At 38.3% G+C, this 10,150-nt stretch overlaps 1 protein-coding gene across 2 annotated transcripts in view; it reads right to left on the reverse strand.

Moving 5' to 3' along the window:
* The window catches only part of LOC103138526 (cortexin-1-like), a 19,412-nt gene that overhangs the window by 7,184 nt on the left and 2,078 nt on the right, over positions 1-10,150 (reverse strand). Inside the window, exon 1 of one of the 2 annotated variants that reach the window (XM_016671840.1) lies at positions 8,263-8,356. The exons of the other annotated variant lie outside the window; for it this stretch is intronic. The gene's annotated coding sequence lies outside the window, so the exon portion shown is untranslated. Of the gene's footprint in view, positions 1-8,262; positions 8,357-10,150 lie in introns of those variants that run through there. 2 annotated transcript variants of the gene reach the window in all.

Here is a 10,150-nt window from a genome sequence, read left to right on the forward strand (position 1 = left end):
AGAAACCTATTTTTAGAAAACAAATCCTGAAATTTCACAATTGCATTTTTTCTGCCTTGCAACAAGCCCACACAGAGTTAGTGACCCAGTAGTTCTGTCATGGCTCCCAAAGGTATGTGTGTCGGCATATGAAATTGGGTGAGGGAAAGAGGGCAGACATAGATTGCTCAGCTTATTTTCCTCCTCGTTAAGCCATACCCATACCATCTCACTCTGTCAGTCCTAACACCTATGCAGCCACACACAGACACACACACAACACACACGCCTTATTGCGCATTAGTTTGCACCCATTACATCTCTCCTCCATGACACTTCCTCGGTGCACCAATGAGACCCTTGTAATGAAGAGCAGTGAAGCAGACACTTGTCAGTCTTCATTGAAAGGTCCTCAAATTGACATCCATTTCACACATGCATACACACCCGTGCCAGCAGGCAAACAAGAGCAGGCTGAGCACGGAGACTCAGCCTGATCCAACAGCTCAGACGTTTGCCGCCCTTCATGGACAAAATTGTGTTTTGTTCCTGGAAGGTATGATGCCTTTAACCATTACTCATGTTTTGTTTGGCTCTCATAGAAAGAAGTCCTGGTTTACCTGTTGTCCAATTCCACAGAAAGTAACCCTGGCTCAGTGCTTCTGTGTTTTTCTTGCCTGGTGCTGGTTTCTTCCTGTTAAAATACAGTTCTCCCCCTCCACTGTGGCCACATACTTGCTCAGGTTAAGCGATTACCACAAAGTCAAAACCTTGATTCATTCAGCTAAGATTGATACCTTTCCTGATATACAAGTAACTGTAAGCTATTATTACGACTGAACAGGAAAGTATTCAATATGACCTGAATCTGAAGGTTTAAATTAATTATATAAAAATTTATTGGATTGGATTTACACATAAACCTGTTTGTCTAATGCACGATTTAGGTGGCAATTATTATGAATTGCTTCTAGTGAAATTAATCTTTGAGGCATTTTATTTTATTCCTCAAAGGTAAGATAAATATTTGTTACATTGAAGGAACACCAAGTGCAAGATGAAAAAGTGGAGAGCTATCACACCGTAAGCAAGGTGAAGGCGTCTGACTTGAATGTGAATGTGGCCCTTTCACTTAAATCCAGAAACTAAAACACTTTACCAAGAATCAAACAGATCTGACATGTAAACCCAGCATTATCTTGTTATTGGACATTAGTGAGATGATACTTTAAACATGCAAACAGCCAGCCAAGCCAGTCCCCATGTTGCTCTGAGCAGACAGTCATGATCTGTTGTTATGTATAGGCTGAGTAAAGCCACTTTCTAAAAGTAATTATACTTTAGCAACAAAGAGGCAGGGAGGAAAAGAACATCAGCGAACAAGTGGAGAGGGAAAGAGACAGAGATTGTAAATGTTCGTCTCAGCTTCAGCCCGCAGGGAATTGAATTAACCCTTTCCAATTTGTTGCTTATAAAGATAAAGTGGACTTGGAGAAAAGGCTGAGGGGAGCTCCATGTGATCCACAAGCTCAGCCGGGTATCCCCCATCACATCCACACAAAAGTAATCGAGCTCACAAGACAAATATGGAGCATTCAGAGGACATGGCAGAACAAGAACTGCACAGACAAAGAGGGGAAACCCTAATGGAAATGTATAACAACATGTCATAAGGCTCATTGATGTTTTAGATCCGCGTTTCTCTCTTCTGGATACATGTGATTCATTTGCCACCTCAGGGAGTCGGTCCCTGCTGTGTTTCCGAATCTAATGAGGACAACAAGGACCAGGTCACCTTGAGCTGTGCAAAACAACAAATGTTTTTTTTTTTCATACATTTATCATACATTAATCACAATTCTTTTATTAAAACTGTAAATTACAGGAGAATTCAGAGAGATTTAAGAACCTAAAGCACCATGACTTTATTGTTGCTGATTCTGATTCCATATTGTCTGCAGCCAAGTGTGTCTTACTTGATTACTCTGTTTGCTTATAAGTCGATGTAAATGGCCTGTGCGTCATGTGTTCAGTCAATGAGCAAATTTTCCCTATTGGGACAATAAAGTATTTATTCTATTCTATACCATGCCAGATGTGTCGTGCAGCTGTGAAGACAGACTCTTAGATCATTCCTTGTTCCACTTGCCATCCATCCTGGCTCACCACCAACCCATTCCTCAGATGGTCCTGGTCATAATTAGGATGTCAGTCAGTCGGCAGCTACTGTAGGGATGATAAAGTCTGGCAGTTAAACGTTCTGCATATTTCACATACAGCCAGCCATTCGGCTCTGACTGTGCATGCAACATTGAACAAAAAAAAAAGTGTGTTTGTGTATGAGACGTTCACTGAGCATGCATGCAAATGAGTAGCAGTGCTGCAGGAAGGAAAGCAGTCCACACTACCAACCTCTGAAAACAAAACAAGGTCCAGCAAGTTACCAGCCATGCAGTGTGTGTTTGTCCATTTTACACAACTGCTACTTTTCTACACCTAACACTTTGCTTTGGTGACTATTTTCTTTAGTTGAGTAAAAATAAAAATCTGGGACTGTGGCAAAGCCAAGCTATTTTTAATATCACTGAGTAATTTTAAAGTGAAGCCATAGAGGATATATGCAAGCTTTTTTAAAAAGGAAGCCGCAGTTTCTACTAAGTGTGGGGTAGTGTGTAAAAGGATACTGATGGTATAAATCTAGTGACAGACTAAAAATAACAGCTTCAAGCAGCTATAAATCTGACAATCTAATTCTTAATTCCTCTCAAGTATATTTCAATGAACTGAATTCATGAAATCAAGATGACACAACCCAGTTTTTGGACTGAAATGGATCTTTCCCAAAGCCGATGGTTTCATTATTCTTCAAAACGGTCAACCAAAGAGGCCTGGAGCTTTTCTAGCAAATGTTGCAGAGACTTTCAGTCACACTGCAGCTGCCACAACAAGACATGATGCAGCTTGTCAAGATGCCCACAGGTGCCCTTATGCAACGCTGGTGAGGACTCGGAGCGCTGCCTTTACTCGTTTCACCTGAGAAGCTCTGTTGTTATGCTTTGAAAAATTAAAAAAGGAAAAACTATTTGGGTCTTAATTTTCAAGCTTCTCAAACTGCTTTATCTTTTTGCTTCCGTAATGATTCCTTTGAGCAGCCATAAATCTGACGATTTGATTAAGCTTTACATTTTTCATCTCAGAATCTAAGATTAAGGACCATGTTGTACATTCAAGATTGAAAAAGATATTGCCCTATTCATTAAAAATACATTTTATGCATTTCCTTAAATAGTTTATCTTTACTGCTGGAATTTTGCTTGAGGTGCCCAAACATTTGCATTCCCTTAATTTGTCCACCTCCATTTAAGGTGGACAAATGGAGGAGAGTACAGATGAGGGCGCAAAGGGGAAGAAAAAAAAAAAAACAAAAACAAGCCCCGTGAGACTTTCAACAGCACCAACGCAGCTGAGTAATTCCATCTTCGTGGCGCCTACAATCTATCATTTTAACAGGTGAACCCAGATGAATATCTTTTGTCTTTCTCAGCATATTTAGAGATTTACCTGAATGCCCCTCAGCACCAACTGGGAGAGAACTCAGCATTCCAGAAAAAGATGATTTTTTGGACAAAACCACTTTCTATTTTACCTAAACACAAAGAAAACGGTTTTGTGATCGAAATACTCCCATCATAAGTTCACCAGCTGTGTGCTAAAGAGCACATTTCCTCAAAAGAGACTGCTGGCTGGTTGCTACAATTATATATATATATATATAATTTATTTATAGCTATTCCTATCACTACATTCTTTAGACATTTATAATATTTTTCTATCCATCCAATTCACGAATTTCATCTTACATTGAGCTAATTCTCAAAAATGGAGGGCAAATTCATTTGAAATTGGTTTGTCATTTTCTATAATTTTAGACCACACAGAGCACGTTGTGCATTTGACTATTGTAAAGTGTTCAGTGATGGAAAGTTGTAGAGATCATACTAAATACTCGCCAATCAAAAGGTAAATAAATAGGCTACTTGTTATTTCTGAAACTTAAAGCCACACCTGATCTGCTCTCAATAATACATTAATCCTTTTCAGAAGCAATATTTCCCCTCCGTTTGTAAATTATAGTCAAATAATAAGACGGGTAAAGAGTTGTAGTTTAAATTACTAGTGAAAAAAGCAAGCTTACATGATTTTCAGAGGCCTCTGCAGCTGAGGCCACAAGACACCATTAAAATGCTTTTAATCTGTAGACAGTTTCAAAACAAGATTGTGCGATTATGAAGCCAACTTTATCGCAGTAACTAGTCTGTCCCTTGTGGGAGAAGACATGTAGATGGCAGTAAAAAAAGAGAGAGGAAGTCCATTATGCCAATAAGCCTCAATTGTCCTTTCCCCAGGATATTGTGCCAATCTATTTGGCAAAAGTGAGCACTCTGATGAAAGAAATACTTTATGCTTGTGAGGAAAGAAGACACAAAAAAGGATGAGAACCTAAAAAAGGTCTTCATGTGTAAGAAAAAATTTAATATTTCTTCTACATTTGAGAACGGTAACCATAAAACACAAAGGGTTATATTTTTTTTTTCTACAGAAAAAGATGCTTTAATTCACATTAAACAAATGCTGTCAGTATCTATAGAATGAAAAATATCGCCAAGTCCTAAATAAAGTCCCTTTTTAGCCAATAAATATCACCAGAGAGCGTTACACATGAATTAAACATGTATTATCATTGCCAGGTGTCTTTAAAATAAAATAATTTCCAACAACGGATAAAGCTCATACTACCGTTACCTTTTGGTGACGACTTCTTTGTAATTTTTAAAAATTAATTTAAGGTGCTCTCCTATGGTGGTGATCTAATTTGAACTAACTTAACATTTCCAATTTTAAAAATGTGTTGCAGTGGCTGACTGTGGGGTGTATTTAAGGCTACCAACAAAAAATGTCCCAAAAGCCAGACCGATAAATCTGTGAACACTTAATTAAAACAAATTGTAGCTAAAGTACTAAATTCCTGCACATCCCCTAGTTTCAGGCTTTTTAAGAGGTATGTTTGGCATTCACGTGGTTTCCTACCATCCCAACACATAAATGTCAAGAAAAATATTCATAATAGGAAAATTGAAAAATTTATAAAACAAACTAAACTGCAAACAAACATGATTTTAGTCTGTTCAACTATGACGCTGCAAGCATTAAACTCAAAGACATTTGTTGCCTGCAGGCTTCTACCTTGAAGACTGAACCCACCTTTGTGTCCCGTTCAAGATCACCACTTTAATCAGCTCCAAAAATCCTTCTGTCCCACCAGTCAGTGTGAATAAATGTCAAGCCAATCATATCCGCCCTATATTTAATTCACAAATCACATACATGAAATATTCACACCAGGATGAGGATGAGCGGAGACTGGTTCACAAATGTTCACAGGTCAGCAGTGAGTGGGCAAAATCTATTTGTGGACAGAAGATGAGATCAAGAGCAAACACCGGAGAAAACCGATCTGATGCATCAGTCAGTTTTGTGGTCGATCTCTAATCTGTGGTTTTTGTGAAAAATTTTACCCACTGATATGCAATATGCAAGTTTAGCTGTTCTGATTTCCCTTTGATTTCCCTCTATAATATAGGTAGACATAAGATCTGCTGTTATCAATCCCACCTGCTTTAAGAGTTTATTAATTATAATAAGAGCAGATTGTGTCATACTGTATGAGAGAGCATTCAGCTTAAGATGGGTTTAATGTTATATTCAACTAAAGACTAAATCTTGTAGGGTGGCATTTTAAACGTGTTTTTGCATCTGGTCAGCTTTGCCAGTCCCAAAGAAAGAAACCTAACCTCAGCTCAGACTTCCCAAAGACAGTCAACATATAAATAAAAACATGGTTTATGAATAACGCATGTTCCATGACAGACAACGGTTGAAGTTTGAGCCATTTTGCTGTAAAATACTAAGTCCTTCTATTATGTATTGAAGTTATTGCTCTCAGTTTCTCTCTTGGAGCCTGAATGAACTGCAGACATTGTTGACATACCATGGAAAATACAGTTCTTTACAATTTTTTTTTTTTTACATTTCTGTGTTGTCGTCTATTTCACTTTACACTCCACAACGACTCTGAAAATAGCAAACCTTGAATGTTATTTCTTTGTTGACAACAGCATCAACATTGAAGAGTATTGTTGGCACAATCGGCGATTCTGTGGCTGTTTTGTAAAAGCAAAATGGACGATGCAGAGAGTAAAAGTAATTCCATTTATGCATGGATTATTATATAGAATTTAATAAATGTGAAAAACACTTTAATATCTCCAATTGTCCTGTCTTGCAAAGCAGAAGGATTTTGCAAGGCAGAGTCATTGCAAAGTATCTGCCTTGGAAGAGATGCTTGTGCAAAGCACATGATCTGTGCACAACTATAGCATGTTAACAAAAATTATAATAAATAATTGTTTTGAATCAATTTCAAATCGAATCATAGCTCCAAAAATTGGAATCAACTCAAATGAAATAGCAAAATATTCTGATCTATGTCATTTTAACAGCTTGTCAGTATCTTCACAGGGTTTTTTTTTTTTGCTTTTGATCTCGTGTTTTTACACAAACACACCTAAACAGACCATATCCGTCTCTGGAACGCAGAGCCAGTCTCATTCCTGATTAATATAATTGTGCATTTGTATGGTGTTTGCACTCTTATATAATTGTTTGAATAGATAAATGTGGCACCTTCAGGCATCTGGACTGATGGTACACAATTTCTTCTTGATTGCTTTTGATGTCCAACAAGGAAGCTGTGTCTTTGAGATCCATATAGCTACAGTCTGAAACCCAAATATTGTTTCGAATGAACCCAAAGCTTACAAAAGTTGACGGTCATCTTCATTTTCCAAATTATTTAGCCCCGAATCCAATTCAAGTCTATGTAAACTTCTGAATGTTAGCAAATAATACACATTCCTCACCTTATTATTGTTGCATTTAGCAAAAGTAAAGAAAGTTGGCACTTTTAAATGAACTAAAACACCAAACATCTAATCTGATTTAATGCAGTTTTACCCACATTACCAAGTGAAATCAAGCTGAAAGATAAGACAGCCAGGATTGATGAAGTATAAGTGGCAAGATATGGTGAAAAGTTACAGAGCTATAGCAGGAGACATTACAGGAAGATTGGTAGCTTGCAGAATGTTAAGAACCCTTGATTCATGCCTGCAGTCAGATAAACCTGAACTCTGTAGCTACTTGGTGAGAACGAAGGGTCAGAAAGGATAAATCAGGTGAATGTAAGAAGATGGAGAAAGTACTCAGGGAGGTGAAATCACAAAAAAGACATGATGAAGAAATAAAGAGTGTATGTGTGTGTGTGAAGGCCAACATGGAGATGACAGAAGTACTTTCCTTCCATCAGGCAGCCGTTCTGTCAAGTCCACCGAGACAGAACGGAGCCAACCAACCCGCCTGCTACGAAGGCCATATATATTACATGCTCTGCCCACACAACACTTGCTCAAAACCAAGGTGGAAGAGAGCCCAGAGTCAGCATTAAAAAGTCAAAAACTTTCCTGCAGCCAGCAAACGAAGCGAGCTGAAACGTCAGAGCAGCCTTAAGCCAGGAAGTAAAACAATGGCTTTCAGTCAGCGAAGCAAAAAAAAAAAAAAAAAAAAAAAAACACCACACCCAGGAGTGACAGAACAGAGTATCAGGGTCCAATGTCTGAACTACAGTCTACAAACTATAAATACCAAAAAAGTGAAAGCACTGACTCAAGCACAGAGTGTGAAATAATTTCGCTGACTGCTCCATTCCCAAGAGGCTAAAGAATCTACCAGTTAGAAACCTGACCATGCATTAAACACAGATGAAAATTCATGCCCTAAACTCAAACACGTCACCTTGTGGAAGTAAAGGTTGCCTGTTCAGTACGTCTGATTGCCAGACTTCCCTCTGGGTAAAGTAGGCGTTTCTACAGCTCACGTCTGACCAAACTAAATCCATCTAAGGCAGAAGAAAGGATGTATTTTCTGTTTTCTTCCCTTCCCATTCCTTCAGCAGATTTATTTCCAGTAATCCGACTGGAATCAGCACATTTTCCCGCTTTAGCATTTCTGAAAAAGTTAATAGACATATGTTTGACAGGCTGCTGTGGTGTCTCTGCCTTCGAAGCCGAGAAGGGACAGACCCTGAGTCACCAACCAAAGCTTGATAGATGAACGGTTGATAAATATTTGATGGCTGATCTTGAACAAGAAATCAAAACCACTTACTGGACCAACTCGTCAAGGCTGAAAGCCCTCAACGACTTTCTTACATCCCCTCTGTACTGACATGAAGTCATATTGGCAGGAGCCGTCCTCCTCTTCCTCCCTGGCGGATTTGCAGGAGGTGGCTCTTCAGGACACCAACAAGAATGTTTATTACTTTGTGTGCTACCTAATAAAATCATCTAAACTGTACTAAACTAAATGTAAACACTGCTAATAACTTGGAGGGGGAACACAGGTGATGCTGTCAAGTGCATGAAGAGTCATTTGAGAAGAGCGTGGCGTGACATTCGAATTAAACGTGTCGGAGTGATGCAGCAAAGACGCATTAGTGGCTTCACCTCCTCACTTGACTGCTTTTAAATGACAGCTGAACAATGAAATAAAACATCCACCTTGGCGAGTAGCAGAGAGTAAATGATATCCGATATCAGGGCTAATAATGGAGACTGGCGGTGACACAGAGAGATAGCTATGTGGCAGAGAACCTGATTCTCTAATGTGCTCCTTGTAATGGTCCGTCTGCTGACAGGGAGGGAAGTCAGGAGCTCTATTTTTTTCCCTCTTTGTCTCCATCCCTCCTCTCATTACATGATGACTGTCAGCTTCCTGTCAATCAGCAGGATTCATTTTTTAAAATTTAAACTGGCAGGCGGTAATATTTTTAAACCCATTTCCAGATCCTTTTATTGTGTTTGTAAATGTCAAATCTGAGCTAAATGTCAAGTTTGAGCAGGTTTGTCTCCAAATGGCCACAATTACTAAATTAAACGTCCATAATATAGCATGAATAAAAACTATAACACTTCAAGTTTGAGTTTTTATTTTCCAATGAAGCTTCCAAGTTAGGCTGTGCAAGCATTTTGTCCTTAAAGTGACGCTCACCAAGCATTACTCCTCGCATATCCAACAGCTGATGCATCATTTAGAGTAAACTTTTCTCATTCAGGTCCAGAGCGTTCATAAATGTAAGCAGCTTGAATCTCGTCAACAAGCATCCCGTATTTGCACTATTCCAGTTACAGTTCCACTCAGAGATATACAGCTTTAAGTGCAGTCAGAAGAAAAGCTGAAAAGAAAGCACAAAGTCACAACAATCTGGTGGATGTATGCAAAGAGTCCCAGCAGACCAAACGGGAAAGAACATGATGAAATATATGTCGAGCAGGCTTTGCTGTCGAGTGGGCGGGAAAGCTTAGTGGGAAATATTTCATTAATATGACTCTGAAAGCACAGAGGCTATTCTTACCAAAACAACCACATAATACCATAGCATAGAAATACTCAAATAGTGAGTCTTATTTATAGAGGACTATTTAGACACAAAATGTAAGACAAAGAGCGAACAATAAGCAAGAAAAAGAAACAATAAAAACAAAAACTAATAGAAATGACATAGTTAAATAAACAAGGCTTTGCAAGGTTGGGCAAACTAGAAGGGAGATAAAAGTACAAATTCACTCAATGCAGGGTAAAATTCGATGGTACTAAATTATCAAAGAAGGGCAACTAAAAGCCAGGCCAAAAAAAAGATATCCTTTTTGGAAACCATGAACAGTTTCTACTGGCCTCAGGTTTGTACAAAGTTGAGAGCTGTAATAAGAAAATAACTCCTCACCACAGGCTTCTGTTCCTTTTCCAGGTTACCTTATGGATTTGAAATTATTTCTACAGTCAAAGCAACTCTGACAAACATTGTCAATGGTTAAATACCATCAAGGGATTATAAAAACACCAACAACAAAAAAAAACAAAACATTGAAAGCATCATTAAAATCAATTCTAAAATACAAAGGAAGCAAATGCAGAGACTCTGAGAACAACCACATACATGCATATATATATATATATATATATATATATAAAAAAAAAAATTCCCTTCTCACCCTCC

This window comes from Poecilia formosa, unplaced genomic scaffold, assembly GCF_000485575.1.
Source record: "Poecilia formosa unplaced genomic scaffold, Poecilia_formosa-5.1.2 Scaffold52, whole genome shotgun sequence".
Classification (NCBI taxonomy): Eukaryota; Metazoa; Chordata; class Actinopteri; order Cyprinodontiformes; family Poeciliidae; genus Poecilia; species Poecilia formosa.